The sequence below is a fragment of the Phoenix dactylifera genome, chromosome 4 (assembly GCF_051530095.1).
Source record: "Phoenix dactylifera cultivar Ajwa chromosome 4, Ajwa_hap1_PhDact_Kaust_v1.1, whole genome shotgun sequence".
In the NCBI taxonomy this organism is placed as follows: domain Eukaryota; kingdom Viridiplantae; phylum Streptophyta; class Magnoliopsida; order Arecales; family Arecaceae; genus Phoenix; species Phoenix dactylifera.
The window spans coordinates 38,565,261-38,589,443 of NC_143193.1; the positions used below are offsets into that span (position 1 = coordinate 38,565,261).

A 24,183-nucleotide genomic window follows, 5' to 3' on the forward strand; every position below is an offset into this window, starting at 1 on the left:
GACTCAGTTTATTTTCGGGAAAAAAAATTATCCGAAGAGAAAAAGCCAAAAGCCGAAAAATTAAAAATAAATATTATCAAAAAATAAAAAAGCGGCCAAAAAATAAAAGGGGTGCAACACGAGGACTTCCCAGGGGGTCACCCATCCTAGTACTAATCTTGCCCAAGCACGCTTAACTGCGGAGTTCTGATGGGATCCGGTGCATTAGTGCTGGTATGATCGCACCCATGACATGCCCATCGAAACTCCCTTTTATGACAAAGCAGCAGACCTCGACGGCCCGAGACATTCGCGCCGCCGGGGCCGTTCTGGCGTAGGATTCAACGCACTGGTCCCGCTATGCGGCATGGCACCGCCAGTCTCCGGACTCAGTTTATTTTCGGGGGAAAAAAATTATCCGAAGAGGAAAAACCAAAAGCCGAAAAATTAAAAATAAATATTATCAAAAAATAAAAAAGCGGGCAAAAAATAAAAGGGGTGCAACAAGAGGACTTCCCGGGGGTCACCCATCCTAGTACTAATCTTGCCCAAGCACGCTTAACTGCGGAGTTCTGATGGGATCCGGTGCATTAGTGCTGGTATGATCGCACCCATGACATGCCCATCGAAACTCCCTTTTATGACAAAGCAGCAGACCTCGACGGCCCGAGACATTCGCGCCGCCGGGGCCGTTCTGGCGTAGGATTCAACGCGCTGGTCCCGCTATGCGGCATGGCACCTCCAGTCTCCGGACTCAGTTTATTTTCGGAGGAAAAAAAATTATCCGAAGAGGAAAACCCAAAAGCCAAAAAATTAAAAATAAATATTATCAAAAAATAAAAAAGCGGGCAAAAAATAAAAGGGGTGCAACACGAGGACTTCCCAGGGGGTCACCCATCCTAGTACTACTCTCGCCCAAGCACGCTTAACTGCGGAGTTCTGATGGGATCCGGTGCATTAGTGCTGGTATGATCGCACCCATGACATGCCCTTCGAAACTCCCTTTTATGACAAAGCAGCAGACCTCGATGGCCCGAAACATTCGCGCCGCCGAGGCCGTTCTGGCGTAGGATTCAACACGCTGGTCCTGCTATGTGGCATGGCACCGCGAGTCTCCGGACTCAGTTTATTTTCGGAAAAAAAAATTATCCGAAGAGAAAAAGCCAAAAGCCGAAAAATTAAAAATAAATATTATCAAAAAATAAAAAAGCGGGCAAAAAATAAAAGGGGTGCAACACGAGGACTTCCCAGGGGGTCACCCATCCTAGTACTACTCTCGCCCAAACACGCTTAACTGCGGAGTTCTGATGGGATCCGGTGCATTAGTGCTGGTATGATCGCACCCATGACTCGCCCATCGAAACTCCCTTTTATGACAAAGCAGCAGACCTCGACGGCCCGAGACATTCGCGCCGCCGGGGCCGTTCTGGCGTAGGATTCAACGCGCTGGTCCCGCTATGCGGCATGGCACCGCCAGTCTCCGGACTCAGTTTATTTTCGGGGGAAAAAAATTATCCGAAGAGGAAAAACCAAAAGCCGAAAAATTAAAAATAAATATTATCAAAAAATAAAAAAGCGGGCAAAAAATAAAAGGGGTGCAACAAGAGGACTTCCCGGGGGTCACCCATCCTAGTACTAATCTTGCCCAAGCACGCTTAACTGCGGAGTTCTGATGGGATCCGGTGCATTAGTGCTGGTATGATCGCACCCATGACATGCCCATCGAAACTCCCTTTTATGACAAAGCAGCAGACCTCGACGGCCCGAGACATTCGCGCCGCCGGGGCCGTTCTGGCGTAGGATTCAACGCGCTGGTCCCGCTATGCGGCATGGCACCTCCAGTCTCCGGACTCAGTTTATTTTCGGAGGAAAAAAAATTATCCGAAGAGGAAAAGCCAAAAGCCAAAAAATTAAAAATAAATATTATCAAAAAATAAAAAAAGGGGCAAAAAATAAAAGGGGTGCAACACGAGGACTTCCCAGGGGGTCACCCATCCTAGTACTACTCTCGCCCAAGCACGCTTAACTGCGGAGTTCTGATGGGATCCGGTGCATTAGTGCTGGTATGATCGCACCCATGACATGCCCTTCGAAACTCCCTTTTATGACAAAGCAGCAGGCCTCGATGGCCCGAAACATTCGCGCCGCCGAGGCCGTTCTGGCGTAGGATTCAACACGCTGGTCCCGCTATGCGGCATGGCACCGCGAGTCTCCGGACTCAGTTTATTTTCGGGAAAAAAAATTATCGGAAGAGAAAAAGCCAAAAGCCGAAAAATTAAAAATAAATATTATCAAAAAATAAAAAAGCGGGCAAAAAATAAAAGGGGTGCAACACGAGGACTTCCCAGGGGGTCACCCATCCTAGTACTACTCTCGCCCAAACACGCTTAACTGCGGAGTTCTGAAGGGATCCGGTGCATTAGTGCTGGTATGATCGCACCCATGACTCGCCCATCGAAACTCCCTTTTATGACAAAGCAGCAGACCTCGACGGCCCGAGACATTCGCGCCGCCGGGGCCGTTCTGGCGTAGGATTCAACGCGCTGGTCCCGCTATGCGGCATGGCACCGCTAGTCTCCGGACTCAGTTTATTTTCGGGGAAAAAAAATTATCCGAAGAGGAAAAGCCAAAAGCCGAAAAATTAAAAATAAATATTAAAAATAAAAATGCGGGCAAAAAATAAAAGGGGTGCAACACGAGGACTTCCCAGGGGGTCACCCATCCTAGTACTACTCTCGCCCAAGCACGCTTAACTGCGGAGTCCTGATGGGATCCGGTGCATTAGTGCTGGTATGATCGCACCCATGACATGCCCATCGAAACTCCCTTTTATGACAAAGCAGCAGACCTCGACGGCCCGAGACATTCGCGCCGCCGGGGCCGTTCTGGCGTAGGATTCAACGCGCTGGTCCCGCTATGCGGCATAGCACCGCCAGTCTCCAGACTCAGTTTATTTTCGGGGGAAAAAAATTATCCGAAGAGGAAAAGCCAAAAGCCGAAAAATTAACAATAAATATTATCAAAAAATAAAAAAAGGGGCAAAAAATATAAGGGGTGCAACACGAGGACTTCCCAGGGGGTCACCCATCCTAGTACTACTCTCGCCCAAGCCCGCTTAACTGCGGAGTTCTGATGGGATCCGGTGCATTAGTGCTGGTATGATCGCACCCATGACATGCCCATCGAAACTCCCTTTTATGACAAAGCAGCAGACCTCGACGGCCCGAGACATTCGCGCCGCCGGGGCCGTTCTGGCGTAGGATTCAACGCGCTGGTCCCGCTATGCGGCATGGCACCGCCAGTCTCCGGACTCAGTTTATTTTCGGGGGAAAAAAATTATCCGAAGAGAAAAAGCCAAAAGCCGAAAAATTAAAAATAAATATTATCAAAAAATAAAAAAGCGGGCAAAAAATAAAAGGGGTGCAACACGAGGACTTCCCAGGGGGCCACCCATCCTAGTACTACTCTCGCCCAAGCACGCTTAACTGTGGAGTTCTGATGGGATCCGGTGCATTAGTGCTGGTATGATCGCACCCATGACTTGCCCATCGAAACTCCCTTTTATGACAAAGTAGCAGACCTCGACGGCCCGAGACATTCGCGCCGCCGGGGCCATTCTGGCGTAGGATTCAACGCGCTGGTCCCGCTATGCGGCATGGCACCGCCAGTCTCCGGACTCAGTTTATTTTCAGGGGAAAAAAATTATCCGAAGAGGAAAAGCCAAAAGCCGAAAAATTAAAAATAAATATTATGAAAAAATAATAAAGCGGGCAAAAAATAAAAGGGGTGCAACACGAGGACTTCCCAGGGGGTCACCCATCCTAGTACTACTCTCGCCCAAGCCCGCTTAACTGCGGAGTTCTGATGGGATCCGGTGCATTAGTGCTGGTATGATCGCACCCATGACATGCCCTTCGAAACTCCCTTTTATGACAAAGCAGCAGACCTCGACGGCCCGAGACATTCGCGCCGCCGGGGCCGTTCTGGCGTAGGATTCAACGCGCTGCTCCCGCTATGCGGCATGGCACCGCCAGTCTCCGGACTCAGTTTATTTTCGGGGAAAAAAAATTATCCGAAGAGAAAAAGCCAAAAGCCGAAAAATTAAAAATAAATATTATCAAAAAATAAAAAAGCGGGCAAAAAATAAAAGGGGTGCAACACGAGGACTTCCCAGGGGGCCACCCATCCTAGTACTACTCTCGCCCAAGCACGCTAAACTGCGGAGTTCTGATGGGATCCGGTGCATTAGTGCTGGTATGATCGCACCCATGACTTGCCCATCGAAACTCCCTTTTATGACAAAGCAGCAGACCTCGACGGCCCGAGACATTCGCGCCGCCGGGGCCGTTCTGGCGTAGGATTCAACGCGCTGGTCCCGTTATGCGGCATGGCACCACCAGTCTCCGGACTCAGTTTATTTTCGGGGGAAAAAAATTATCCGAAGAGGAAAAGCCAAAAGCCGAAAAATTAAAAATAAATATTATGAAAAAATAAAAAAGCTGGCAAAAAATAAAAGGGGTGCAACACGAGGACTTCCCTGGGGGTCACCCATCCTAGTACTACTCTCGCTCAAGCCCGCTTAACTGCGGAGTTCTGATGGGATCCGGTGCATTAGTGCTGGTATGATCGCACCCATGACATGCCCTTCGAAACTCCCTTTTATGACAAAGCAGCAGACCTCGACGGCCCGAGACATTCGCGCCGCCGGGGCCGTTCTGGCGTAGCATTCAACGCGCTGCTCCCGCTATGCGGCATGGCACCGCCAGTCTCCGGACTCAGTTTATTTTCGGGGGAAAAAAATTATCCGAAGAGAAAAAGCCAAAAGCCGAAAAATTAAAAATAAATATTATCAAAAAATAAAAAAGCGGGCAAAAAATAAAAGGGGTGCAACACGAGGACTTCCCGGGGGTCACCCATCCTAGTACTAATCTCGCCCAAGCACGCTTAACTGCGGAGTTCTGATGGGATCCGGTGCATTAGTGCTGGTATGATCGCACCCATGACATGCCCATCGAAAATCCCTTTTATGACAAAGCAGCAGACCTCGACGGCCCGAGACATTCGCGTCGCCGGGGCCATTCTGGCGTAGGATTCAACGCGCTGGTCCCGCTATGCGGCATGGCACCGCCAGTCTCCGGACTCAGTTTATTTTCGGGAAAAAAAATTATCCGAAGAGAAAAAGTCAAAAGCCGAAAAATTAAAAATAAATATTATCAAAAAATAAAAAAGCGGCCAAAAAATAAAAGGGGTGCAACACGAGGACTTCCCAGGGGGTCACCCATCCTAGTACTAATCTTGCCCAAGCACGCTTAACTGCGGAGTTCTGATGGGATCCGGTGCATTAGTGCTGGTATGATCGCACCCATGACATGCCCATCGAAACTCCCTTTTATGACAAAGCAGCAGACCTCGACGGCCCGAGACATTCGCGCCGCCGGGGCCGTTCTGGCGTAGGATTCAACGCGCTGGTCCCGCTATGCGGCATGGCACCTCCAGTCTTCGGACTCAGTTTATTTTCGGAGGAAAAAAAATTATCCGAAGAGGAAAACCCAAAAGCCAAAAAATTAAAAATAAATATTATCAAAAAATAAAAAAGCGGGCAAAAAATAAAAGGGGTGCAACACGAGGACTTCCCAGGGGGTCACCCATCCTAGTACTACTCTCGCCCAAGCACGCTTAACTGCGGAGTTTTGATGGGATCCGGTGCATTAGTGCTGGTATGATCGCACCCATGACTCGCCCATCGAAACTCCCTTTTATGACAAAGCAGCAGACCTCGACGGCCCGAGACATTCGCGCCGCCGGGGCCGTTCTGGCGTAGGATTCAACGCGCTGGTCCCGCTATGCGGCATGGCACCGCCAGTCTCCGGACTCAGTTTATTTTCGGGGGAAAAAAATTATCCGAAGAGGAAAAACCAAAAGCCGAAAAATTAAAAATAAATATTATCAAAAAATAAAAAAGCGGGCAAAAAATAAAAGGGGTGCAACAACAGGACTTCCCGGGGGTCACCCATCCTAGTACTAATCTTGCCCAAGCACGCTTAACTGCGGAGTTCTGATGGGATCCGGTGCATTAGTGCTGGTATGATCGCACCCATGACATGCCCATCGAAACTCCCTTTTATGACAAAGCAGCAGACCTCGACGGCCCGAGACATTCGCGCCGCCGGGGCCGTTCTGGCGTAGGATTCAACGCGCTGGTCCCGCTATGCGGCATGGCACCTCCAGTCTCCGGACTCAGTTTATTTTCGGTGGAAAAAAAATTATCCGAAGAGGAAAAGCCAAAAGCCAAAAAATTAAAAATAAATATTATCAAAAAATAAAAAAAGGGGCAAAAAATAAAAGGGGTGCAACACGAGGACTTCCCAGGGGGTCACCCATCCTAGTACTACTCTCGCCCAAGCACGCTTAACTGCGGAGTTCTGATGGGATCCGGTGCATTAGTGCTGGTATGATCGCACCCATGACATGCCCTTCGAAACTCCCTTTTATGACAAAGCAGCAGGCCTCGATGGCCCGAAACATTCGCGCCGCCGAGGCCGTTCTGGCGTAGGATTCAACACGCTGGTCCCGCTATGCGGCATGGCACCGCGAGTCTCCGGACTCAGTTTATTTTCGGGAAAAAAAATTATCCGAAGAGAAAAAGCCAAAAGCCGAAAAATTAAAAATAAATATTATCAAAAAATAAAAAAGCGGGCAAAAAATAAAAGGGGTGCAACACGAGGACTTCCCAGGGGGTCACCCATCCTAGTACTACTCTCGCCCAAACACGCTTAACTGCGGAGTTCTGATGGGATCCGGTGCATTAGTGCTGGTATGATCGCACCCATGACTCGCCCATCGAAACTCCCTTTTATGACAAAGCAGCAGACCTCGACGGCACGAGACATTCGCGCCGCCGGGGCCGTTCTGGCGTAGGATTCAACGCGCTGGTCCCGCTATGCGGCATGGCACCGCTAGTCTCCGGACTCAGTTTATTTTCGGGGAAAAAAAATTATCCGAAGAGGAAAAGCCAAAAGCCGAAAAATTAAAAATAAATATTAAAAATAAAAAAGCGGGCAAAAAATAAAAGGGGTGCAACACGAGGACTTCCCAGGGGGTCACCCATCCTAGTACTACTCTCGCCCAAGCACGCTTAACTGCGGAGTTCTGATGGGATCCGGTGCATTAGTGCTGGTATGATCGCACCCATGACATGCCCATCGAAACTCCCTTTTATGACAAAGCAGCAGACCTCGACGGCCCGAGACATTCGCGCCGCCGGGGCCGTTCTGGCGTAGGATTCAACGCGCTGGTCCCGCTATGCGGCATAGCACCGCCAGTCTCCAGACTCAGTTTATTTTCGGGGGAAAAAAATTATCCGAAGAGGAAAAGCCAAAAGCCGAAAAATTAAAAATAAATATTATCAAAAAATAAAAAAACGGGCAAAAAATATAAGGGGTGCAACACGAGGACTTCCCAGGGGGTCACCCATCCTAGTACTACTCTCGCCCAAGCCCGCTTAACTGCGGAGTTCTGATGGGATCCGGTGCATTAGTGCTGGTATGATCGCACCCATGACATGCCCATAGAAACTCCCTTTTATGACAAAGCAGCAGACCTCGACGGCCCGAGACATTCGCACCGCCGGGGCCGTTCTGGCGTAGGATTCAACGCGCTGGTCCCGCTATGCGGCATGGCACCGCCAGTCTCCGGACTCAGTTTATTTTCGGGGGAAAAAAATTATCCGAAGAGAAAAAGCCAAAAGCCGAAAAATTAAAAATAAATATTATCAAAAAATAAAAAAGCGGGCAAAAAATAAAAGGGGTGCAACACGAGGACTTCCCAGGGGGCCACCCATCCTAGTACTACTCTCGCCCAAGCACACTTAACTGTGGAGTTCTGATGGGATCCGGTGCATTAGTGCTGGTATGATCGCACCCATGACTTGCCCATCGAAACTCCCTTTTATGACAAAGTAGCAGACCTCGACGGCCCGAGACATTCGCGCCGCCGGGGCCGTTCTGGCGTAGGATTCAACGCGCTGGTCCCGCTATGCGGCATGGCACCGCCAGTCTCCGGACTCAGTTTATTTTCAGGGGAAAAAAATTATCCGAAGAGGAAAAGCCAAAAGCCGAAAAATTAAAAATAAATATTATGAAAAAATAATAAAGCGGGCAAAAAATAAAAGGGGTGCAACACGAGGACTTCCCAGGGGGTCACCCATCCTAGTACTACTCTCGCCCAAGCCCGCTTAACTGCGGAGTTCTGATGGGATCCGGTGCATTAGTGCTGGTATGATCGCACCCATGACATGCCCTTCGAAACTCCCTTTTATGACAAAGCAGCAGACCTCGACGGCCCGAGACATTCGCGCCGCCGGGGCCGTTCTGGCGTAGGATTCAACGCGCTGCTCCCGCTATGCGGCATGGCACCGCCAGTCTCCGGACTCAGTTTATTTTCGGGGAAAAAAAATTATCCGAAGAGAAAAAGCCAAAAGCCGAAAAATTAAAAATAAATATTATCAAAAAATAAAAAAGCGGGCAAAAAATAAATGGGGTGCAACACGAGGACTTCCCAGGGGGCCACCCAACCTAGTACTACTCTCGCCCAAGCACGCTAAACTGCGGAGTTCTGATGGGATCCGGTGCATTAGTGCTGGTATGATCGCACCCATGACTTGCCCATCGAAACTCCCTTTTATGACAAAGCAGCAGACCTCGACGGCCCGAGACATTCGCGCCGCCGGGGCCGTTCTGGCGTAGGATTCAACGCGCTGGTCCCGTTATGCGGCATGGCACCACCAGTCTCCGGACTCAGTTTATTTTCGGGGGAAAAGAATTATCCGAAGAGGAAAAGCCAAAAGCCGAAAAATTAAAAATAAATATTATGAAAAAATAAAAAAGCGGGCAAAAAATAAAAGGGGTGCAACACGAGGACTTCCCAGGGGGTCACCCATCCTAGTACTACTCTCGCTCAAGCCCGCTTAACTGCGGAGTTCTGATGGGATCCGGTGCATTAGTGCTGGTATGATCGCACCCATGACATGCCCTTCGAAACTCCCTTTTATGACAAAGCAGCAGACCTCGACGGCCCGAGACATTCGCGCCGCCGGGGCCGTTCTGGCGTAGCATTCAACGCGCTGCTCCCGCTATGCGGCATGGCACCGCCAGTCTCCGGACTCAGTTTATTTTCGGGGGAAAAAAATTATCCGAAGAGAAAAAGCCAAAAGCCGAAAAATTAAAAATAAATATTATCAAAAAATAAAAAAGCGGGCAAAAAATAAAAGGGGTGCAACACGAGGACTTCCCGGGGGTCACCCATCCTAGTACTAATCTCGCCCAAGCACGCTTAACTGCGGAGTTCTGATGGGATCCGGTGCATTAGTGCTGGTATGATCGCACCCATGACATGCCCATCGAAAATCCCTTTTATGACAAAGCAGCAGACCTCGACGGCCCGAGACATTCGCGCCGCCGGGGCCGTTCTGGCGTAGGATTCAACGCGCTGGTCCCGCTATGCGGCATGGCACCGCCAGTCTCCGGACTCAGTTTATTTTCGGGGGAAAAAAATTATCCGAAGAAAAAAAGCCAAAAGCCGAAAAATTAAAAATAAATATTATCAAAAAATAAAAAAGCGGGCAAAAAACAAAAGGGGTGCAACACGAGGACTTCCCAGGGGGCCACCCATCCTAGTACTACTCTCGCCCAAGCACGCTTAACTGCGGAGTTCTGATGGGATCCGGTGCATTAGTGCTAGTATGATCGCACCCATGACATGCCCATCGAAACTCCCTTTTATGACAAAGCAGCAGACCTCGATGGCCCGAGACATTCGCGCCGCCGGGGCCGTTCTGGCGTAGGATTCAACGCGCTGGTCCCGCTATGCGGCATGGCACCGCCAGTCTCCGGACTCAGTTTATTTTCGGGAAAAAAAATTATCCGAAGAGAAAAAGCCAAAAGCCGAAAAATTAAAAATAAATATTATCAAAAAATAAAAAAGCGGCCAAAAAATAAAAGGGGTGCAACACGAGGACTTCCCAGGGGGTCACCCATCCTAGTACTACTCTCGCCCAAACACGCTTAACTGCGGAGTTCTGATGGGATCCGGTGCATTAGTGCTGGTATGATCGCACCCATGGCTCGCCCATCGAAACTCCCTTTTATGACAAAGCAGCAGACCTCGACGGCCCGAGACATTCGCGCCGCCGGGGCCGTTCTGGCGTAGGATTCAACGCGCTGGTCCCGCTATGCGGCATGGCACCGCCAGTCTCCGGACTCAGTTTATTTTCGGGGGAAAAAAATTATCCGAAGAGGAAAAGCCAAAAGCCGAAAAATTAAAAATAAATATTAAAAATAAAAAAGCGGGCAAAAAATAAAAGGGGTGCAACACGAGGACTTCCCAGGGGGTCACCCATCCTAGTACTACTCTCGCCCAAGCACGCTTAACTGCGGAGTTCTGATGGGATCCGGTGCATTAGTGCTGGTATGATCGCACCCATGACATGCCCATCGAAACTCCCTTTTATGACAAAGCAGCAGACCTCGACGGCCCGAGACATTCGCGCCGCCGGGGCCGTTCTGGCGTAGGATTCAACGCGCTGGTCCCGCTATGCGGCATAGCACCGCCAGTCTCCAGACTCAGTTTATTTTCGGGGGAAAAAAATTATCCGAAGAGGAAAAGCCAAAAGTCGAAAAATTAAAAATAAATATTATCAAAAAATAAAAAAACGGGCAAAAAATATAAGGGGTGCAACACGAGGACTTCCCAGGGGGTCACCCATCCTAGTACTACTCTCGCCCAAGCCCGCTTAACTGCGGAGTTCTGATGGGATCCGGTGCATTAGTGCTGGTATGATCGCACCCATGACATGCCCATCGAAACTCCCTTTTATGACAAAGCAGCAGACCTCGACGGCCCGAGACATTCGCGCCGCCGGGGCCGTTCTGGCGTAGGATTCAACGCGCTGGTCCCGCTATGCGGCATGGCACCGCCAGTCTCCGGACTCAGTTTATTTTCGGGGGAAAAAAATTATCCGAAGAGAAAAAGCCAAAAGCCGAAAAATTAAAAATAAATATTATCAAAAAATAAAAAAGCGGGCAAAAAATAAAAGGGGTGCAACACGAGGACTTCCCAGGGGGCCACCCATCCTAGTACTACTCTCGCCCAAGCACGCTTAACTGTGGAGTTCTGATGGGATCCGGTGCATTAGTGCTGGTATGATCGCACCCATGACTTGCCCATCGAAACTCCCTTTTATGACAGAGTAGCAGACCTCGACGGCCCGAGACATTCGCGCCGCCGGGGCCGTTCTGGCGTAGGATTCAACGCGCTGGTCCCGCTATGCGGCATGGCACCGCCAGTCTCCGGACTCAGTTTATTTTCAGGGGAAAAAAATTATCCGAAGAGGAAAAGCCAAAAGCCGAAAAATTAAAAATAAATATTATGAAAAAATAATAAAGCGGGCAAAAAATAAAAGGGGTGCAACACGAGGACTTCCCAGGGGGTCACCCATCCTAGTACTACTCTCGCCCAAGCCCGCTTAACTGCGGAGTTCTGATGGGATCCGGTGCATTAGTGCTGGTATGATCGCACCCATGACATGCCCTTCGAAACTCCCTTTTATGACAAAGCAGCAGACCTCGACGGCCCGAGACATTCACGCCGCCGGGGCCGTTCTGGCGTAGGATTCAACGCGCTGCTCCCGCTATGCGGCATGGCACCGCCAGTCTCCGGACTCAGTTTATTTTCGGGGAAAAAAAATTATCCGAAGAGAAAAAGCCAAAAGCCGAAAAATTAAAAATAAATATTATCAAAAAATAAAAAAGCGGGCAAAAAATAAAAGGGGTGCAACACGAGGACTTCCCAGGGGGCCACCCATCCTAGTACTACTCTCGCCCAAGCACGCTAAACTGCGGAGTTCTGATGGGATCCGGTGCATTAGTGCTGGTATGATCGCACCCATGACTTGCCCATCGAAACTCCCTTTTATGACAAAGCAGCAGACCTCGACGGCCCGAGACATTCGCGCCGCCGGGGCCGTTCTGGCGTAGGATTCAACGCGCTGGTCCCGTTATGCGGCATGGCACCACCAGTCTCCGGACTCAGTTTATTTTCGGGAGAAAAAAATTATCCGAAGAGGAAAAGCCAAAAGCCGAAAAATTAAAAATAAATATTATGAAAAAATAAAAAAGCGGGCAAAAAATAAAAGGGGTGCAACACGAGGACTTCCCAGGGGGTCACCCATCCTAGTACTACTCTCGCTCAAGCCCGCTTAACTGCGGAGTTCTGATGGGATCCGGTGCATTAGTGCTGGTATGATCGCACCCATGACATGCCCTTCGAAACTCCCTTTTATGACAAAGCAGCAGACCTCGACGGCCCGAGACATTCGCGCCGCCGGGGCCGTTCTGGCGTAGCATTCAACGCGCTGCTCCCGCTATGCGGCATGGCACCGCCAGTCTCCGGACTCAGTTTATTTTCGGGGGAAAAAAATTATCCGAAGAGAAAAAGCCAAAAGCCGAAAAATTAAAAATAAATATTATCAAAAAATAAAAAAGCGGGCAAAAAATAAAAGGGGTGCAACACGAGGACTTCCCGGGGGTCACCCATCCTAGTACTAATCTCGCCCAAGCACGCTTAACTGCGGAGTTCTGATGGGATCCGGTGCATTAGTGCTGGTATGATCGCACCCATGACATGCCCATCGAAAATCCCTTTTATGACAAAGCAGCAGACCTCGACGGCCCGAGACATTCGCGCCGCCGGGGCCGTTCTGGCGTAGGATTCAACGCGCTGGTCCCGCTATGCGGCATGGCACCGCCAGTCTCCGGACTCAGTTTATTTTCGGGGGAAAAAAATTATCCGAAGAAAAAAAGCCAAAAGCCGAAAAATTAAAAATAAATATTATCAAAAAATAAAAAAGCGGGCAAAAAACAAAAGGGGTGCAACACGAGGACTTCCCAGGGGGCCACCCATCCTAGTACTACTCTCGCCCAAGCACGCTTAACTGCGGAGTTCTGATGGGATCCGGTGCATTAGTGCTAGTATGATCGCACCCATGACATGCCCTTCGAAACTCCCTTTTATGACAAAGCAGCAGACCTCGATGGCCCGAGACATTCGCGCCGCCGGGGCCGTTCTGGCGTAGGATTCAACGCGCTGGTCCCGCTATGCGGCATGGCACCGCCAGTCTCCGGACTCAGTTTATTTTCGGGAAAAAAAATTATCCGAAGAGAAAAAGCCAAAAGCCGAAAAATTAAAAATAAATATTATCAAAAAATAAAAAAGCGGCCAAAAAATAAAAGGGGTGCAACACGAGGACTTCCCAGGGGGTCACCCATCCTAGTACTACTCTCGCCCAAACACGCTTAACTGCGGAGTTCTGATGGGATCCGGTGCATTAGTGCTGGTATGATCGCACCCATGGCTCGCCCATCGAAACTCCCTTTTATGACAAAGCAGCAGACCTCGACGGCCCGAGACATTCGCGCCGCCGGGGCCGTTCTGGCGTAGGATTCAACGCGCTGGTCCCGCTATGCGGCATGGCACCGCCAGTCTCCGGACTCAGTTTATTTTCGGGGGAAAAAAATTATCCGAAGAGGAAAAGCCAAAAGCCGAAAAATTAAAAATAAATATTAAAAATAAAAAAGCGGGCAAAAAATAAAAGGGGTGCAACACGAGGACTTCCCAGGGGGTCACCCATCCTAGTACTACTCTCGCCCAAGCACGCTTAACTGCGGAGTTCTGATGGGATCCGGTGCATTAGTGCTGGTATGATCGCACCCATGACATGCCCATCGAAACTCCCTTTTATGACAAAGCAGCAGACCTCGACGGCCCGAGACATTCGCGCCGCCGGGGCCGTTCTGGCGTAGGATTCAACGCGCTGGTCCCGCTATGCGGCATAGCACCGCCAGTCTCCAGACTCAGTTTATTTTCGGGGGAAAAAAATTATCCGAAGAGGAAAAGCCAAAAGTCGAAAAATTAAAAATAAATATTATCAAAAAATAAAAAAACGGGCAAAAAATATAAGGGGTGCAACACGAGGACTTCCCAGGGGGTCACCCATCCTAGTACTACTCTCGCCCAAGCCCGCTTAACTGCGGAGTTCTGATGGGATCCGGTGCATTAGTGCTGGTATGATCGCACCCATGACATGCCCATCGAAACTCCCTTTTATGACAAAGCAGCAGACCTCGACGGCCCGAGACATTCGCGCCGCCGGGGCCGTTCTGGCGTAGGATTCAACGCGCTGGTCCCGCTATGCGGCATGGCACCGCCAGTCTCCGGACTCAGTTTATTTTCGGGGGAAAAAAATTATCCGAAGAGAAAAAGCCAAAAGCCAAAAAATTAAAAATAAATATTATCAAAAAATAAAAAAGCGGGCAAAAAATAAAAGGGGTGCAACACGAGGACTTCCCAGGGGGCCACCCATCCTAGTACTACTCTCGCCCAAGCACGCTTAACTGTGGAGTTCTGATGGGATCCGGTGCATTAGTGCTGGTATGATCGCACCCATGACTTGCCCATCGAAACTCCCTTTTATGACAGAGTAGCAGACCTCGACGGCCCGAGACATTCGCGCCGCCGGGGCCGTTCTGGCGTAGGATTCAACGCGCTGGTCCCGCTATGCGGCATGGCACCGCCAGTCTCCGGACTCAGTTTATTTTCAGGGGAAAAAATTATCCGAAGAGGAAAAGCCAAAAGCCGAAAAATTAAAAATAAATATTATGAAAAAATAATAAAGCGGGCAAAAAATAAAAGGGGTGCAACACGAGGACTTCCCAGGGGGTCACCCATCCTAGTACTACTCTCGCCCAAGCCCGCTTAACTGCGGAGTTCTGATGGGATCCGGTGCATTAGTGCTGGTATGATCGCACCCATGACATGCCCTTCGAAACTCCCTTTTATGACAAAGCAGCAGACCTCGACGGCCCGAGACATTCACGCCGCCGGGGCCGTTCTGGCGTAGGATTCAACGCGCTGCTCCCGCTATGCGGCATGGCACCGCCAGTCTCCGGACTCAGTTTATTTTCGGGGAAAAAAAATTATCCGAAGAGAAAAAGCCAAAAGCCGAAAAATTAAAAATAAATATTATCAAAAAATAAAAAAGCGGGCAAAAAATAAAAGGGGTGCAACACGAGGACTTCCCAGGGGGCCACCCATCCTAGTACTACTCTCGCCCAAGCACGCTAAACTGCGGAGTTCTGATGGGATCCGGTGCATTAGTGCTGGTATGATCGCACCCATGACTTGCCCATCGAAACTCCCTTTTATGACAAAGCAGCAGACCTCGACGGCCCGAGACATTCGCGCCGCCGGGGCCGTTCTGGCGTAGGATTCAACGCGCTGGTCCCGTTATGCGGCATGGCACCACCAGTCTCCGGACTCAGTTTATTTTCGGGAGAAAAAAATTATCCGAAGAGGAAAAGCCAAAAGCCGAAAAATTAAAAATAAATATTATGAAAAAATAAAAAAGCGGGCAAAAAATAAAAGGGGTGCAACACGAGGACTTCCCAGGGGGTCACCCATCCTAGTACTACTCTCGCTCAAGCCCGCTTAACTGCGGAGTTCTGATGGGATCCGGTGCATTAGTGCTGGTATGATCGCACCCATGACATGCCCTTCGAAACTCCCTTTTATGACAAAGCAGCAGACCTCGACGGCCCGAGACATTCGCGCCGCCGGGGCCGTTCTGGCGTAGCATTCAACGCGCTGCTCCCGCTATGCGGCATGGCACCGCCAGTCTCCGGACTCAGTTTATTTTCGGGGGAAAAAAATTATCCGAAGAGAAAAAGCCAAAAGCCGAAAAATTAAAAATAAATATTATCAAAAAATAAAAAAGCGGGCAAAAAATAAAAGGGGTGCAACACGAGGACTTCCCGGGGGTCACCCATCCTAGTACTAATCTCGCCCAAGCACGCTTAACTGCGGAGTTCTGATGGGATCCGGTGCATTAGTGCTGGTATGATCGCACCCATGACATGCCCATCGAAAATCCCTTTTATGACAAAGCAGCAGACCTCGACGGCCCGAGACATTCGCGCCGCCGGGGCCGTTCTGGCGTAGGATTCAACGCGCTGGTCCCGCTATGCGGCATGGCACCGCCAGTCTCCGGACTCAGTTTATTTTCGGGGGAAAAAAATTATCCGAAGAAAAAAAGCCAAAAGCCGAAAAATTAAAAATAAATATTATCAAAAAATAAAAAAGCGGGCAAAAAACAAAAGGGGTGCAACACGAGGACTTCCCAGGGGGCCACCCATCCTAGTACTACTCTCGCCCAAGCACGCTTAACTGCGGAGTTCTGATGGGATCCGGTGCATTAGTGCTAGTATGATCGCACCCATGACATGCCCTTCGAAACTCCCTTTTATGACAAAGCAGCAGACCTCGATGGCCCGAGACATTCGCGCCGCCGGGGCCGTTCTGGCGTAGGATTCAACGCGCTGGTCCCGCTATGCGGCATGGCACCGCCAGTCTCCGGACTCAGTTTATTTTCGGGAAAAAAAATTATCCGAAGAGAAAAAGCCAAAAGCCGAAAAATTAAAAATAAATATTATCAAAAAATAAAAAAGCGGCCAAAAAATAAAAGGGGTGCAACACGAGGACTTCCCAGGGGGTCACCCATCCTAGTACTACTCTCGCCCAAACACGCTTAACTGCGGAGTTCTGATGGGATCCGGTGCATTAGTGCTGGTATGATCGCACCCATGGCTCGCCCATCGAAACTCCCTTTTATGACAAAGCAGCAGACCTCGACGGCCCGAGACATTCGCGCCGCCGGGGCCGTTCTGGCGTAGGATTCAACGCGCTGGTCCCGCTATGCGGCATGGCACCGCCAGTCTCCGGACTCAGTTTATTTTCAGGGGAAAAAAATTATCCGAAGAGGAAAAGCCAAAAGCCGAAAAATTAAAAATAAATATTATGAAAAAATAATAAAGCGGGCAAAAAATAAAAGGGGTGCAACTCGAGGACTTCCCAGGGGGTCACCCATCCTAGTACTACTCTCGCCCAAGCCCGCTTAACTGCGGAGTTCTGATGGGATCCGGTGAATTAGTGCTAGTATGATCGCACCCATGACATGCCCTTCGAAACTCCCTTTTATGACAAAGCAGCAGACCTCGACGGCCCGAGACATTCGCGCCGCCGGGGCCGTTCTGGCGTAGGATTCAACGCGCTGCTCCCGCTATGCGGCATGGCACCGCCAGTCTCCGGACTCAGTTTATTTTCGGGGGAAAAAAATTATCCGAAGAGAAAAAGCCAAAAGCTGAAAAATTGAAAATAAATATTATCAAAAAATAAAAAAGCGGGCAAAAAATAAAAGAGGTGCAACACGAGGACTTCCCGGGGGTCACCCATCCTAGTACTAATCTCGCCCAAGCACGCTTAACTGCGGAGTTCTGATGGGATCCGGTGCAATAGTGCTGGTATGATCGCACCCATGACATGCCCATCGAAACTCCCTTTTATGACAAAGCAGCAGACCTCGACGGCCCGAGACATTCGCGCCGCCGGGGCCGTTCTGGCGTAGGATTCAACGCGCTGGTCCCGCTATGCGGCATGGCACCGCCAGTCTCCGGACTCAGTTTATTTTCGGGGAAAAAAAATTATCCGAAGAGAAAAAGCCAAAAGCCGAAAAATTAAAAATAAATATTATCAAAAAATAAAAAAGCGGGCAAAAAATAAAAGGGGTGCAACACGAGGACTTCCCAGGGGGCCACCCATCCTAGTACTACTCTCGCCCAAGCACGCTAAACTGCGGAGTTCTGATGGGATCCGGTGCATTAGTGCTGGTATGATCGCACCCATGACTTGCCCATCGAAACTCCCTTTTATGACAAAGCAGCAGACCTCGACGGCCCGAGACATTCGCGCCGCCGGGGCCGTTCTGGCGTAGGATTCAACGCGCTGGTCCAGCTATGCGGCATAGCACCGCCAGTCTCCGGACTCAGTTTATTTTCGGGGGAAAAAAATTATCCGAAGAGGAAAAGCCAAAAGCCAAAAAATTAAAAATAAATATTATCAAAAAATAAAAAAAGGGCAAAAAATATAAGGGGTGCAACACGAGGACTTCCCAGGGGGTCACCCATCCTAGTACTACTCTCGCCCAAGCCCGCTTAACTGCGGAGTTCTGATGGGATCCGGTGCATTAGTGCTGGTATGATCGCACCCATGACATGCCCGTCGAAACTCCCTTTTATGACAAAGCAGCAGACCTCGACGGCCCGAGACATTCGCGCCGCCGGGGCCGTTCTGGCGTAGGATTCAACGCGCTGGTCCCGCTATGCGGCATGGCACCGCCAGTCTCCGGACTCAGTTTATTTTCGGGAAAAAAAATTATCCGAAGAGAAAAAGCCAAAAGCCGAAAAATTAAAAATAAATATTATCAAAAAATAAAAAAGCGGCCAAAAAATAAAAGGGGTGCAACACGAGGACTTCCCAGGGGGTCACCCATCCTAGTACTACTCTCGCCCAAACACGCTTAACTGCGGAGTTCTGATGGGATCCGGTGCATTAGTGCTGGTATGATCGCACCCATGGCTCGCCCATCGAAACTCCCTTTTATGACAAAGCAGCAGACCTCGACGGCCCGAGACATTCGCGCCGCCGGGGCCGTTCTGGCGTAGGATTCAACGCGCTGGTCCCGCTATGCGGCATGGCACCGCCAGTCTCCGGACTCAGTTTATTTTCGGGGGAAAAAAATTATCCGAAGAGGAAAAGCCAAAAGCCGAAAAATTAAAAATAAATATTAAAAATAAAAAAGCGGGCAAAAAATAAAAGGGGTGCAACACGAGGACTTCCCAGGGGGTCACCCATCCTAGTACTACTCTCGCCCAAGCACGCTTAACTGCGGAGTTCTGATGGGATCCGGTGCATTAGTGCTGGTATGATCGCACCCATGACATGCCCATCGAAACTCCCTTTTATGACAAAGCAGCAGACCTCGACGGCCCGAGACATTCGCGCCGCCGGGGCCGTTCTGGCGTAGGATTCAACGCGCTGGTCCCGCTATGCGGCATAGCACCGCCAGTCTCCAGACTCAGTTTATTTTCGGGGGAAAAAAATTATCCGAAGAGGAAAAGCCAAAAGCCGAAAAATTAAAAATAAATATTATCAAAAAATAAAAAAACGGGCAAAAAATATAAGGGGTGCAACACGAGGACTTCCCAGGGGGTCACCCATCCTAGTACTACTCTCGCCCAAGCCCGCTTAACTGCGGAGTTCTGATGGGATCCGGTGCATTAGTGCTGGTATGATCGCACCCATGACATGCCCATCGAAACTCCCTTTTATGACAAAGCAGCAGACCTCGACGGCCCGAGACATTCGCGCCGCCGGGGCCGTTCTGGCGTAGGATTCAACGCGCTGGTCCCGCTATGCGGCATGGCACCGCCAGTCTCCGGACTCAGTTTATTTTCGGGGGAAAAAAATTATCCGAAGAGAAAAAGCCAAAAGCCGAAAAATTAAAAATAAATATTATCAAAAAATAAAAAAGCGGGCAAAAAATAAAAGGGGTGCAACACGAGGACTTCCCAGGGGGCCACCCATCCTAGTACTACTCTCGCCCAAGCACGCTTAACTGTGGAGTTCTGATGGGATCCGGTGCATTAGTGCTGGTATGATCGCACCCATGACTTGCCCATCGAAACTCCCTTTTATGACAGAGTAGCAGACCTCGACGGCCCGAGACATTCGCGCCGCCGGGGCCGTTCTGGCGTAGGATTCAACGCGCTGGTCCCGCTATGCGGCATGGCACCGCCAGTCTCCGGACTCAGTTTATTTTCAGGGGAAAAAAATTATCCGAAGAGGAAAAGCCAAAAGCCGAAAAATTAAAAATAAATATTATGAAAAAATAATAAAGCGGGCAAAAAATAAAAGGGGTGCAACACGAGGACTTCCCAGGGGGTCACCCATCCTAGTACTACTCTCGCCCAAGCCCGCTTAACTGCGGAGTTCTGATGGGATCCGGTGCATTAGTGCTGGTATGATCGCACCCATGACATGCCCTTCGAAACTCCCTTTTATGACAAAGCAGCAGACCTCGACGGCCCGAGACATTCGCGCCGCCGGGGCCGTTCTGGCGTAGGATTCAACGCGCTGCTCCCGCTATGCGGCATGGCACCGCCAGTCTCCGGACTCAGTTTATTTTCGGGGAAAAAAAATTATCCGAAGAGAAAAAGCCAAAAGCCGAAAAATTAAAAATAAATATTATCAAAAAATAAAAAAGCGGGCAAAAAATAAAAGGGGTGCAACACGAGGACTTCCCAGGGGGCCACCCATCCTAGTACTACTCTCGCCCAAGCACGCTAAACTGCGGAGTTCTGATGGGATCCGGTGCATTAGTGCTGGTATGATCGCACCCATGACTTGCCCATCGAAACTCCCTTTTATGACAAAGCAGCAGACCTCGACGGCCCGAGACATTCGCGCCGCCGGGGCCGTTCTGGCGTAGGATTCAACGCGCTGGTCCCGTTATGCGGCATGGCACCACCAGTCTCCGGACTCAGTTTATTTTCGGGAGAAAAAAATTATCCGAAGAGGAAAAGCCAAAAGCCGAAAAATTAAAAATAAATATTATGAAAAAATAAAAAAGCGGGCAAAAAATAAAAGGGGTGCAACACGAGGACTTCCCAGGGGGTCACCCATCCTAGTACTACTCTCGCTCAAGCCCGCTTAACTGCGGAGTTCTGATGGGATCCGGTGCATTAGTGCTGGTATGATCGCACCCATGACATGCCCTTCGAAACTCCCTTTTATGACAAAGCAGCAGACCTCGACGGCCCGAGACATTCGCGCCGCCGGGGCCGTTCTGGCGTAGGATTCAACGCGCTGCTCCCGCTATGCGGCATGGCACCGCCAGTCTCCGGACTCAGTTTATTTTCGGGAGAAAAAAATTATCCGAAGAGAAAAAGCCAAAAGCTGAAAAATTGAAAATAAATATTATCAAAAAATAAAAAAGCGGGCAAAAAATAAAAGAGGTGCAACACGAGGACTTCCCGGGGGTCACCCATCCTAGTACTAATCTCGCCCAAGCACGCTTAACTGCGGAGTTCTGATGGGATCCGGTGCATTAGTGCTGGTATGATCGCACCCATGACATGCCCATCGAAACTCCCTTTTATGACAAAGCAGCAGACCTCGACGGCCCGAGACATTCGCGCCGCCGGGGCCGTTCTGGCGTAGGATTCAACGCGCTGGTCCCGCTATGCGGCATGGCACCGCCAGTCTCCGGACTCAGTTTATTTTCGGGGGAAAAAAATTATCCGAAGAAAAAAAGCCAAAAGCCGAAAAATTAAAAATAAATATTATCAAAAAATAAAAAAGCGGGCAAAAAACAAAAGGGGTGCAACACGAGGACTTCCCAGGGGGCCACCCATCCTAGTACTACTCTCGCCCAAGCACGCTTAACTGCGGAGTTCTGATGGGATCCGGTGCATTAGTGCTAGTATGATCGCACCCATGACATGCCCTTCGAAACTCCCTTTTATGACAAAGCAGCAGACCTCGACGGCCCGAGACATTCGCGCCGCCGGGGCCGTTCTGGCGTAGGATTCAACGCGCTGCTCCCGCTATGCGGCATGGCACCGCCAGTCTCCGGACTCAGTTTATTTTCGGGGGAAAAAAATTATCCGAAGAGAAAAAGCCAAAAGCTGAAAAATTGAAAATAAATATTATCAAAAAATAAAAAAGCGGGCAAAAAATAAAAGAGGTGCAACACGAGGACTTCCCGGGGGTCACCCATCCTAGTACTAATCTCGCCCAAGCACGCTTAACTGCGGAGTTCTGATGGGATCCGGTGCATTAGTGCTGGTATGATCGCACCCATGACATGCCCATCGAAACTCCCTTTTATGACAAAGCAGCAGACCTCGACGGCCCGAGACATTCGCGCCGCCGGGGCCGTTCTGGCGTAGGATTCAACGCGCTGGTCCCGCTATGCGGCATGGCACCGCCAGTCTCCGGACTCAGTTTATTTTCGGGGAAAAAAAATTATCCGAAGAGAAAAAGCCAAAAGCCGAAAAATTAAAAATAAATATTATCAAAAAATAAAAAAGCGGGCAAAAAATAAAAGGGGTGCAACACGAGGACTTCCCAGGGGGCCACCCATCCTAGTACTACTCTCGCCCAAGCACGCTAAACTGCGGAGTTCTGATGGGATCCGGTGCATTAGTGCTGGTATGATCGCACCCATGACTTGCCCATCGAAACTCCCTTTTATGACAAAGCAGCAGACCTCGACGGCCCGAGACATTCGCGCCGCCGGGGCCGTTCTGGCGTAGGATTCAACGCGCTGGTCCCGTTATGCGGCATGGCACCACCAGTCTCCGGACTCAGTTTATTTTTGGGGGAAAAAAATTATCCGAAGAGGAAAAGCCAAAAGCCGAAAAATTAAAAATAAATATCATGAAAAAATAAAAAAGCGGGCAAAAAATAAAAGGGGTGCAACACGAGGACATCCCAGGGGTCACCCATCCTAGTACTACTCTCGCTCAAGCCCGCTTAACTGCGGAGTTCTGATGGGATCCGGTGCATTAGTGCTGGTATGATCGCACCCATGACATGCCCTTCGAAACTCCCTTTTATGACAAAGCAGCAGACCTCGACGGCCCGAGACATTCGCGCCGCCGGGGCCGTTCTGGCGTAGGATTCAACGCGCTGCTCCCGCTATGCGGCATGGCACCGCCAGTCTCCGGACTCAGTTTATTTTCGGGAGAAAAAAATTATCCGAAGAGAAAAAGCCAAAAGCCGAAAAATTAAAAATAAATATTATCAAAAAATAAAAAAGCGGGCAAAAAATAAAAGGGGTGCAACACGAGGACTTCCCGGGGGTCACCCATCCTAGTACTAATCTCGCCCAAGCACGCTTAACTGCGGAGTTCTGATGGGATCCGGTGCATTAGTGCTGGTATGATCGCACCCATGACATGCCCATCGAAACTCCCTTTTATGACAAAGCAGCAGACCTCGACGGCCCGAGACATTCGCGCCGCCGGGGCCGTTCTGGCGTAGGATTCAACGCGCTGGTCCCGCTATGCGGCATGGCACCGCCAGTCTCCGGACTCAGTTTATTTTCGGGGGAAAAAAATTATCCGAAGAAAAAAAGCCAAAAGCCGAAAAATTAAAAATAAATATTATCAAAAAATAAAAAAGCGGGCAAAAAATAAAAGGGGTGCAACACGAGGACTTCCCAGGGGGCCACCCATCCTAGTACTACTCTCGCCCAAGCACGCTTAACTGCGGAGTTCTGATGGGATCCGGTGCATTAGTGCTAGTATGATCGCACCCATGACATGCCCTTCGAAACTCCCTTTTATGACAAAGCAGCAGACCTCGATGGCCCGAGACATTCGCGCCGCCGGGGACGTTCTGGCGTAGGATTCAACACGCTGGTCCCGCTATGCGGCATGGCACCGCGAGTCCCCGGACTCAGTTTATTTTCGGGGGAAAAAATTATCCGAAGAGAAAAAGCCAAAAGCCGAAAAATTAAAAATAAATATTATGAAAAAATAAAAAAGCGGGCAAAAAATAAAAGGGGTGCAACACGAGGACTTCCCAGGGGGCCACCCATCCTAGTACTACTCTCGCCCAAGCACGCTTAACTGCGGAGTTCTGATGGGATCCGGAGCATTAGTGCTGGTATGATCGCACCCATGACATGCCCATCGAAACTCCCTTTTATGACAAAGCAGCAGACCTCGACGGCCCGAGACATTCGCGCCGCCGGGGCCGTTCTGGCGAAGGATTCAACGCGCTGGTCCCGCTATGCGGCATGGCACCGCCAGTCTCCGGACTCAGTTTATTTTCGGGGGAAAAAAATATCCGAAGAGGAAAAGCCAAAAGCCGAAAAATTAAAAATAAATATTATCAAAAAATAAAAAAGCGGGCAAAAAATAAAAGGGGTGCAACAAGAGGACTTCCCGGGGGTCACCCATCCTAGTACTAATCTCGCCCAAGCACGCTTAACTGCGGAGTTCTGATGGGATCCGGTGCATTAGTGCTGGTATGATCGCACCCATGACATGCCCATCGAAACTCCCTTTTATGACAAAGCAGCAGACCTCGACGGCCCGAGACATTCGCGCCGCCGGGGCCGTTCTGGCGTAGGATTCAACGCGCTGGTCCCGCTATGCGGCACGGCACCGCCAGTCTCCGGACTCAGTTTATTTTCGGGGGAAAAAAATATCCGAAGAGGAAAAGCCAAAAGCCGAAAAATTAAAAATA

General features: G+C 49.9%; 65 non-coding genes and 1 pseudogene across 65 annotated transcripts; all 66 read right to left on the reverse strand.

The window, feature by feature from the left end:
• Positions 1–108: 108 nt before the first annotated feature.
• On the reverse strand, positions 109–227 carry LOC149765889 (5S ribosomal RNA). The gene has a single exon (XR_016403589.1). It is a non-coding gene; the product is annotated as a 5S ribosomal RNA (ribosomal RNA).
• A 247-nt stretch (positions 228–474) lies between these two features.
• Positions 475–592, reverse strand: LOC149765890 (5S ribosomal RNA). Its single transcript, XR_016408472.1, has one exon. It is a non-coding gene; the product is annotated as a 5S ribosomal RNA (ribosomal RNA).
• Positions 593–840: 248 nt separating this feature from the next.
• LOC149765891 (5S ribosomal RNA) lies at positions 841–959 on the reverse strand. Its single transcript, XR_016411430.1, has one exon. It is a non-coding gene; the product is annotated as a 5S ribosomal RNA (ribosomal RNA).
• A 246-nt stretch (positions 960–1,205) lies between these two features.
• Positions 1,206–1,324, reverse strand: LOC149765892 (5S ribosomal RNA). Its single transcript, XR_016401054.1, has one exon. It is a non-coding gene; the product is annotated as a 5S ribosomal RNA (ribosomal RNA).
• A 247-nt stretch (positions 1,325–1,571) lies between these two features.
• LOC149765893 (5S ribosomal RNA) lies at positions 1,572–1,689 on the reverse strand. The gene has a single exon (XR_016408473.1). It is a non-coding gene; the product is annotated as a 5S ribosomal RNA (ribosomal RNA).
• Positions 1,690–1,937: 248 nt separating this feature from the next.
• Positions 1,938–2,056, reverse strand: LOC149765894 (5S ribosomal RNA). The gene has a single exon (XR_016411431.1). It is a non-coding gene; the product is annotated as a 5S ribosomal RNA (ribosomal RNA).
• A 246-nt stretch (positions 2,057–2,302) lies between these two features.
• On the reverse strand, positions 2,303–2,421 carry LOC149765895 (5S ribosomal RNA). Its single transcript, XR_016403829.1, has one exon. It is a non-coding gene; the product is annotated as a 5S ribosomal RNA (ribosomal RNA).
• Positions 2,422–2,664: 243 nt separating this feature from the next.
• LOC149765896 (5S ribosomal RNA) lies at positions 2,665–2,783 on the reverse strand. The gene has a single exon (XR_016401573.1). It is a non-coding gene; the product is annotated as a 5S ribosomal RNA (ribosomal RNA).
• A 247-nt stretch (positions 2,784–3,030) lies between these two features.
• Positions 3,031–3,149, reverse strand: LOC149765897 (5S ribosomal RNA). Its single transcript, XR_016402853.1, has one exon. It is a non-coding gene; the product is annotated as a 5S ribosomal RNA (ribosomal RNA).
• Positions 3,150–3,396: 247 nt separating this feature from the next.
• On the reverse strand, positions 3,397–3,515 carry LOC149765898 (5S ribosomal RNA). Its single transcript, XR_016405149.1, has one exon. It is a non-coding gene; the product is annotated as a 5S ribosomal RNA (ribosomal RNA).
• A 247-nt stretch (positions 3,516–3,762) lies between these two features.
• On the reverse strand, positions 3,763–3,881 carry LOC149765899 (5S ribosomal RNA). Its single transcript, XR_016402854.1, has one exon. It is a non-coding gene; the product is annotated as a 5S ribosomal RNA (ribosomal RNA).
• Positions 3,882–4,128: 247 nt separating this feature from the next.
• Positions 4,129–4,247, reverse strand: LOC149765900 (5S ribosomal RNA). The gene has a single exon (XR_016405812.1). It is a non-coding gene; the product is annotated as a 5S ribosomal RNA (ribosomal RNA).
• A 247-nt stretch (positions 4,248–4,494) lies between these two features.
• LOC149765901 (5S ribosomal RNA) lies at positions 4,495–4,613 on the reverse strand. The gene has a single exon (XR_016407911.1). It is a non-coding gene; the product is annotated as a 5S ribosomal RNA (ribosomal RNA).
• A 247-nt stretch (positions 4,614–4,860) lies between these two features.
• LOC149765902 (5S ribosomal RNA) lies at positions 4,861–4,978 on the reverse strand. The gene has a single exon (XR_016404977.1). It is a non-coding gene; the product is annotated as a 5S ribosomal RNA (ribosomal RNA).
• A 246-nt stretch (positions 4,979–5,224) lies between these two features.
• On the reverse strand, positions 5,225–5,343 carry LOC149765903 (5S ribosomal RNA). The gene has a single exon (XR_016403590.1). It is a non-coding gene; the product is annotated as a 5S ribosomal RNA (ribosomal RNA).
• A 248-nt stretch (positions 5,344–5,591) lies between these two features.
• On the reverse strand, positions 5,592–5,710 carry LOC149765904 (5S ribosomal RNA). Its single transcript, XR_016404679.1, has one exon. It is a non-coding gene; the product is annotated as a 5S ribosomal RNA (ribosomal RNA).
• Positions 5,711–5,957: 247 nt separating this feature from the next.
• Positions 5,958–6,075, reverse strand: LOC149765905 (5S ribosomal RNA). Its single transcript, XR_016404653.1, has one exon. It is a non-coding gene; the product is annotated as a 5S ribosomal RNA (ribosomal RNA).
• Positions 6,076–6,323: 248 nt separating this feature from the next.
• LOC149765906 (5S ribosomal RNA) lies at positions 6,324–6,442 on the reverse strand. The gene has a single exon (XR_016411432.1). It is a non-coding gene; the product is annotated as a 5S ribosomal RNA (ribosomal RNA).
• A 246-nt stretch (positions 6,443–6,688) lies between these two features.
• LOC149765907 (5S ribosomal RNA) lies at positions 6,689–6,807 on the reverse strand. The gene has a single exon (XR_016401055.1). It is a non-coding gene; the product is annotated as a 5S ribosomal RNA (ribosomal RNA).
• Positions 6,808–7,050: 243 nt separating this feature from the next.
• Positions 7,051–7,169, reverse strand: LOC149765908 (5S ribosomal RNA). Its single transcript, XR_016411433.1, has one exon. It is a non-coding gene; the product is annotated as a 5S ribosomal RNA (ribosomal RNA).
• A 247-nt stretch (positions 7,170–7,416) lies between these two features.
• LOC149765909 (5S ribosomal RNA) lies at positions 7,417–7,535 on the reverse strand. Its single transcript, XR_016402855.1, has one exon. It is a non-coding gene; the product is annotated as a 5S ribosomal RNA (ribosomal RNA).
• A 247-nt stretch (positions 7,536–7,782) lies between these two features.
• Positions 7,783–7,901, reverse strand: LOC149765910 (5S ribosomal RNA). The gene has a single exon (XR_016406433.1). It is a non-coding gene; the product is annotated as a 5S ribosomal RNA (ribosomal RNA).
• Positions 7,902–8,148: 247 nt separating this feature from the next.
• LOC149765911 (5S ribosomal RNA) lies at positions 8,149–8,267 on the reverse strand. Its single transcript, XR_016402856.1, has one exon. It is a non-coding gene; the product is annotated as a 5S ribosomal RNA (ribosomal RNA).
• A 247-nt stretch (positions 8,268–8,514) lies between these two features.
• Positions 8,515–8,633, reverse strand: LOC149765912 (5S ribosomal RNA). The gene has a single exon (XR_016406732.1). It is a non-coding gene; the product is annotated as a 5S ribosomal RNA (ribosomal RNA).
• Positions 8,634–8,880: 247 nt separating this feature from the next.
• On the reverse strand, positions 8,881–8,999 carry LOC149765913 (5S ribosomal RNA). Its single transcript, XR_016406831.1, has one exon. It is a non-coding gene; the product is annotated as a 5S ribosomal RNA (ribosomal RNA).
• Positions 9,000–9,246: 247 nt separating this feature from the next.
• On the reverse strand, positions 9,247–9,364 carry LOC149765914 (5S ribosomal RNA). The gene has a single exon (XR_016404978.1). It is a non-coding gene; the product is annotated as a 5S ribosomal RNA (ribosomal RNA).
• A 247-nt stretch (positions 9,365–9,611) lies between these two features.
• LOC149765915 (5S ribosomal RNA) lies at positions 9,612–9,730 on the reverse strand. The gene has a single exon (XR_016403897.1). It is a non-coding gene; the product is annotated as a 5S ribosomal RNA (ribosomal RNA).
• A 246-nt stretch (positions 9,731–9,976) lies between these two features.
• Positions 9,977–10,095, reverse strand: LOC149765916 (5S ribosomal RNA). The gene has a single exon (XR_016401056.1). It is a non-coding gene; the product is annotated as a 5S ribosomal RNA (ribosomal RNA).
• A 243-nt stretch (positions 10,096–10,338) lies between these two features.
• On the reverse strand, positions 10,339–10,457 carry LOC149765917 (5S ribosomal RNA). The gene has a single exon (XR_016411434.1). It is a non-coding gene; the product is annotated as a 5S ribosomal RNA (ribosomal RNA).
• A 247-nt stretch (positions 10,458–10,704) lies between these two features.
• On the reverse strand, positions 10,705–10,823 carry LOC149765918 (5S ribosomal RNA). The gene has a single exon (XR_016402857.1). It is a non-coding gene; the product is annotated as a 5S ribosomal RNA (ribosomal RNA).
• Positions 10,824–11,070: 247 nt separating this feature from the next.
• Positions 11,071–11,189, reverse strand: LOC149765919 (5S ribosomal RNA). Its single transcript, XR_016405150.1, has one exon. It is a non-coding gene; the product is annotated as a 5S ribosomal RNA (ribosomal RNA).
• Positions 11,190–11,436: 247 nt separating this feature from the next.
• On the reverse strand, positions 11,437–11,555 carry LOC149765920 (5S ribosomal RNA). The gene has a single exon (XR_016402858.1). It is a non-coding gene; the product is annotated as a 5S ribosomal RNA (ribosomal RNA).
• A 247-nt stretch (positions 11,556–11,802) lies between these two features.
• On the reverse strand, positions 11,803–11,921 carry LOC149765921 (5S ribosomal RNA). Its single transcript, XR_016405813.1, has one exon. It is a non-coding gene; the product is annotated as a 5S ribosomal RNA (ribosomal RNA).
• A 247-nt stretch (positions 11,922–12,168) lies between these two features.
• LOC149765922 (5S ribosomal RNA) lies at positions 12,169–12,287 on the reverse strand. The gene has a single exon (XR_016406832.1). It is a non-coding gene; the product is annotated as a 5S ribosomal RNA (ribosomal RNA).
• A 247-nt stretch (positions 12,288–12,534) lies between these two features.
• LOC149765923 (5S ribosomal RNA) lies at positions 12,535–12,652 on the reverse strand. Its single transcript, XR_016404979.1, has one exon. It is a non-coding gene; the product is annotated as a 5S ribosomal RNA (ribosomal RNA).
• A 247-nt stretch (positions 12,653–12,899) lies between these two features.
• On the reverse strand, positions 12,900–13,018 carry LOC149765924 (5S ribosomal RNA). Its single transcript, XR_016403898.1, has one exon. It is a non-coding gene; the product is annotated as a 5S ribosomal RNA (ribosomal RNA).
• A 246-nt stretch (positions 13,019–13,264) lies between these two features.
• On the reverse strand, positions 13,265–13,383 carry LOC149765925 (5S ribosomal RNA). Its single transcript, XR_016401057.1, has one exon. It is a non-coding gene; the product is annotated as a 5S ribosomal RNA (ribosomal RNA).
• A 243-nt stretch (positions 13,384–13,626) lies between these two features.
• Positions 13,627–13,745, reverse strand: LOC149765926 (5S ribosomal RNA). Its single transcript, XR_016411436.1, has one exon. It is a non-coding gene; the product is annotated as a 5S ribosomal RNA (ribosomal RNA).
• Positions 13,746–13,992: 247 nt separating this feature from the next.
• Positions 13,993–14,111, reverse strand: LOC149765927 (5S ribosomal RNA). Its single transcript, XR_016402860.1, has one exon. It is a non-coding gene; the product is annotated as a 5S ribosomal RNA (ribosomal RNA).
• Positions 14,112–14,358: 247 nt separating this feature from the next.
• LOC149765928 (5S ribosomal RNA) lies at positions 14,359–14,477 on the reverse strand. Its single transcript, XR_016405151.1, has one exon. It is a non-coding gene; the product is annotated as a 5S ribosomal RNA (ribosomal RNA).
• Positions 14,478–14,723: 246 nt separating this feature from the next.
• On the reverse strand, positions 14,724–14,842 carry LOC149765929 (5S ribosomal RNA). The gene has a single exon (XR_016402861.1). It is a non-coding gene; the product is annotated as a 5S ribosomal RNA (ribosomal RNA).
• A 247-nt stretch (positions 14,843–15,089) lies between these two features.
• LOC149765930 (5S ribosomal RNA) lies at positions 15,090–15,208 on the reverse strand. The gene has a single exon (XR_016405815.1). It is a non-coding gene; the product is annotated as a 5S ribosomal RNA (ribosomal RNA).
• A 247-nt stretch (positions 15,209–15,455) lies between these two features.
• On the reverse strand, positions 15,456–15,574 carry LOC149765931 (5S ribosomal RNA). Its single transcript, XR_016406833.1, has one exon. It is a non-coding gene; the product is annotated as a 5S ribosomal RNA (ribosomal RNA).
• Positions 15,575–15,821: 247 nt separating this feature from the next.
• Positions 15,822–15,939, reverse strand: LOC149765932 (5S ribosomal RNA). The gene has a single exon (XR_016404980.1). It is a non-coding gene; the product is annotated as a 5S ribosomal RNA (ribosomal RNA).
• Positions 15,940–16,186: 247 nt separating this feature from the next.
• LOC149765933 (5S ribosomal RNA) lies at positions 16,187–16,305 on the reverse strand. The gene has a single exon (XR_016403899.1). It is a non-coding gene; the product is annotated as a 5S ribosomal RNA (ribosomal RNA).
• A 246-nt stretch (positions 16,306–16,551) lies between these two features.
• On the reverse strand, positions 16,552–16,670 carry LOC149765934 (5S ribosomal RNA). The gene has a single exon (XR_016401058.1). It is a non-coding gene; the product is annotated as a 5S ribosomal RNA (ribosomal RNA).
• A 247-nt stretch (positions 16,671–16,917) lies between these two features.
• LOC149765935 (5S ribosomal RNA) lies at positions 16,918–17,036 on the reverse strand. The gene has a single exon (XR_016408139.1). It is a non-coding gene; the product is annotated as a 5S ribosomal RNA (ribosomal RNA).
• A 247-nt stretch (positions 17,037–17,283) lies between these two features.
• LOC149765936 (5S ribosomal RNA) lies at positions 17,284–17,401 on the reverse strand. The gene has a single exon (XR_016407548.1). It is a non-coding gene; the product is annotated as a 5S ribosomal RNA (ribosomal RNA).
• A 247-nt stretch (positions 17,402–17,648) lies between these two features.
• On the reverse strand, positions 17,649–17,767 carry LOC149765937 (5S ribosomal RNA). The gene has a single exon (XR_016405816.1). It is a non-coding gene; the product is annotated as a 5S ribosomal RNA (ribosomal RNA).
• A 246-nt stretch (positions 17,768–18,013) lies between these two features.
• LOC149765938 (5S ribosomal RNA) lies at positions 18,014–18,132 on the reverse strand. Its single transcript, XR_016402862.1, has one exon. It is a non-coding gene; the product is annotated as a 5S ribosomal RNA (ribosomal RNA).
• A 246-nt stretch (positions 18,133–18,378) lies between these two features.
• On the reverse strand, positions 18,379–18,497 carry LOC149765939 (5S ribosomal RNA). The gene has a single exon (XR_016401059.1). It is a non-coding gene; the product is annotated as a 5S ribosomal RNA (ribosomal RNA).
• Positions 18,498–18,740: 243 nt separating this feature from the next.
• LOC149765940 (5S ribosomal RNA) lies at positions 18,741–18,859 on the reverse strand. The gene has a single exon (XR_016411437.1). It is a non-coding gene; the product is annotated as a 5S ribosomal RNA (ribosomal RNA).
• A 247-nt stretch (positions 18,860–19,106) lies between these two features.
• LOC149765941 (5S ribosomal RNA) lies at positions 19,107–19,225 on the reverse strand. The gene has a single exon (XR_016402863.1). It is a non-coding gene; the product is annotated as a 5S ribosomal RNA (ribosomal RNA).
• Positions 19,226–19,472: 247 nt separating this feature from the next.
• LOC149765942 (5S ribosomal RNA) lies at positions 19,473–19,591 on the reverse strand. Its single transcript, XR_016405152.1, has one exon. It is a non-coding gene; the product is annotated as a 5S ribosomal RNA (ribosomal RNA).
• A 247-nt stretch (positions 19,592–19,838) lies between these two features.
• On the reverse strand, positions 19,839–19,957 carry LOC149765943 (5S ribosomal RNA). Its single transcript, XR_016402864.1, has one exon. It is a non-coding gene; the product is annotated as a 5S ribosomal RNA (ribosomal RNA).
• A 247-nt stretch (positions 19,958–20,204) lies between these two features.
• Positions 20,205–20,323, reverse strand: LOC149765944 (5S ribosomal RNA). Its single transcript, XR_016405817.1, has one exon. It is a non-coding gene; the product is annotated as a 5S ribosomal RNA (ribosomal RNA).
• A 247-nt stretch (positions 20,324–20,570) lies between these two features.
• Positions 20,571–20,689, reverse strand: LOC149765945 (5S ribosomal RNA). The gene has a single exon (XR_016406834.1). It is a non-coding gene; the product is annotated as a 5S ribosomal RNA (ribosomal RNA).
• Positions 20,690–20,936: 247 nt separating this feature from the next.
• Positions 20,937–21,054, reverse strand: LOC149765946 (5S ribosomal RNA). Its single transcript, XR_016406383.1, has one exon. It is a non-coding gene; the product is annotated as a 5S ribosomal RNA (ribosomal RNA).
• A 247-nt stretch (positions 21,055–21,301) lies between these two features.
• On the reverse strand, positions 21,302–21,420 carry LOC149765947 (5S ribosomal RNA). Its single transcript, XR_016403900.1, has one exon. It is a non-coding gene; the product is annotated as a 5S ribosomal RNA (ribosomal RNA).
• Positions 21,421–21,667: 247 nt separating this feature from the next.
• Positions 21,668–21,785, reverse strand: LOC149765948 (5S ribosomal RNA). The gene has a single exon (XR_016406384.1). It is a non-coding gene; the product is annotated as a 5S ribosomal RNA (ribosomal RNA).
• A 247-nt stretch (positions 21,786–22,032) lies between these two features.
• LOC149765949 (5S ribosomal RNA) lies at positions 22,033–22,151 on the reverse strand. The gene has a single exon (XR_016405818.1). It is a non-coding gene; the product is annotated as a 5S ribosomal RNA (ribosomal RNA).
• A 247-nt stretch (positions 22,152–22,398) lies between these two features.
• LOC149765950 (5S ribosomal RNA) lies at positions 22,399–22,516 on the reverse strand (annotated as a pseudogene).
• Positions 22,517–22,763: 247 nt separating this feature from the next.
• LOC149765951 (5S ribosomal RNA) lies at positions 22,764–22,881 on the reverse strand. Its single transcript, XR_016404981.1, has one exon. It is a non-coding gene; the product is annotated as a 5S ribosomal RNA (ribosomal RNA).
• Positions 22,882–23,128: 247 nt separating this feature from the next.
• LOC149765952 (5S ribosomal RNA) lies at positions 23,129–23,247 on the reverse strand. The gene has a single exon (XR_016403901.1). It is a non-coding gene; the product is annotated as a 5S ribosomal RNA (ribosomal RNA).
• A 246-nt stretch (positions 23,248–23,493) lies between these two features.
• Positions 23,494–23,612, reverse strand: LOC149765953 (5S ribosomal RNA). Its single transcript, XR_016403727.1, has one exon. It is a non-coding gene; the product is annotated as a 5S ribosomal RNA (ribosomal RNA).
• Positions 23,613–23,858: 246 nt separating this feature from the next.
• Positions 23,859–23,976, reverse strand: LOC149765954 (5S ribosomal RNA). Its single transcript, XR_016408176.1, has one exon. It is a non-coding gene; the product is annotated as a 5S ribosomal RNA (ribosomal RNA).
• Positions 23,977–24,183: the final 207 nt, after the last annotated feature.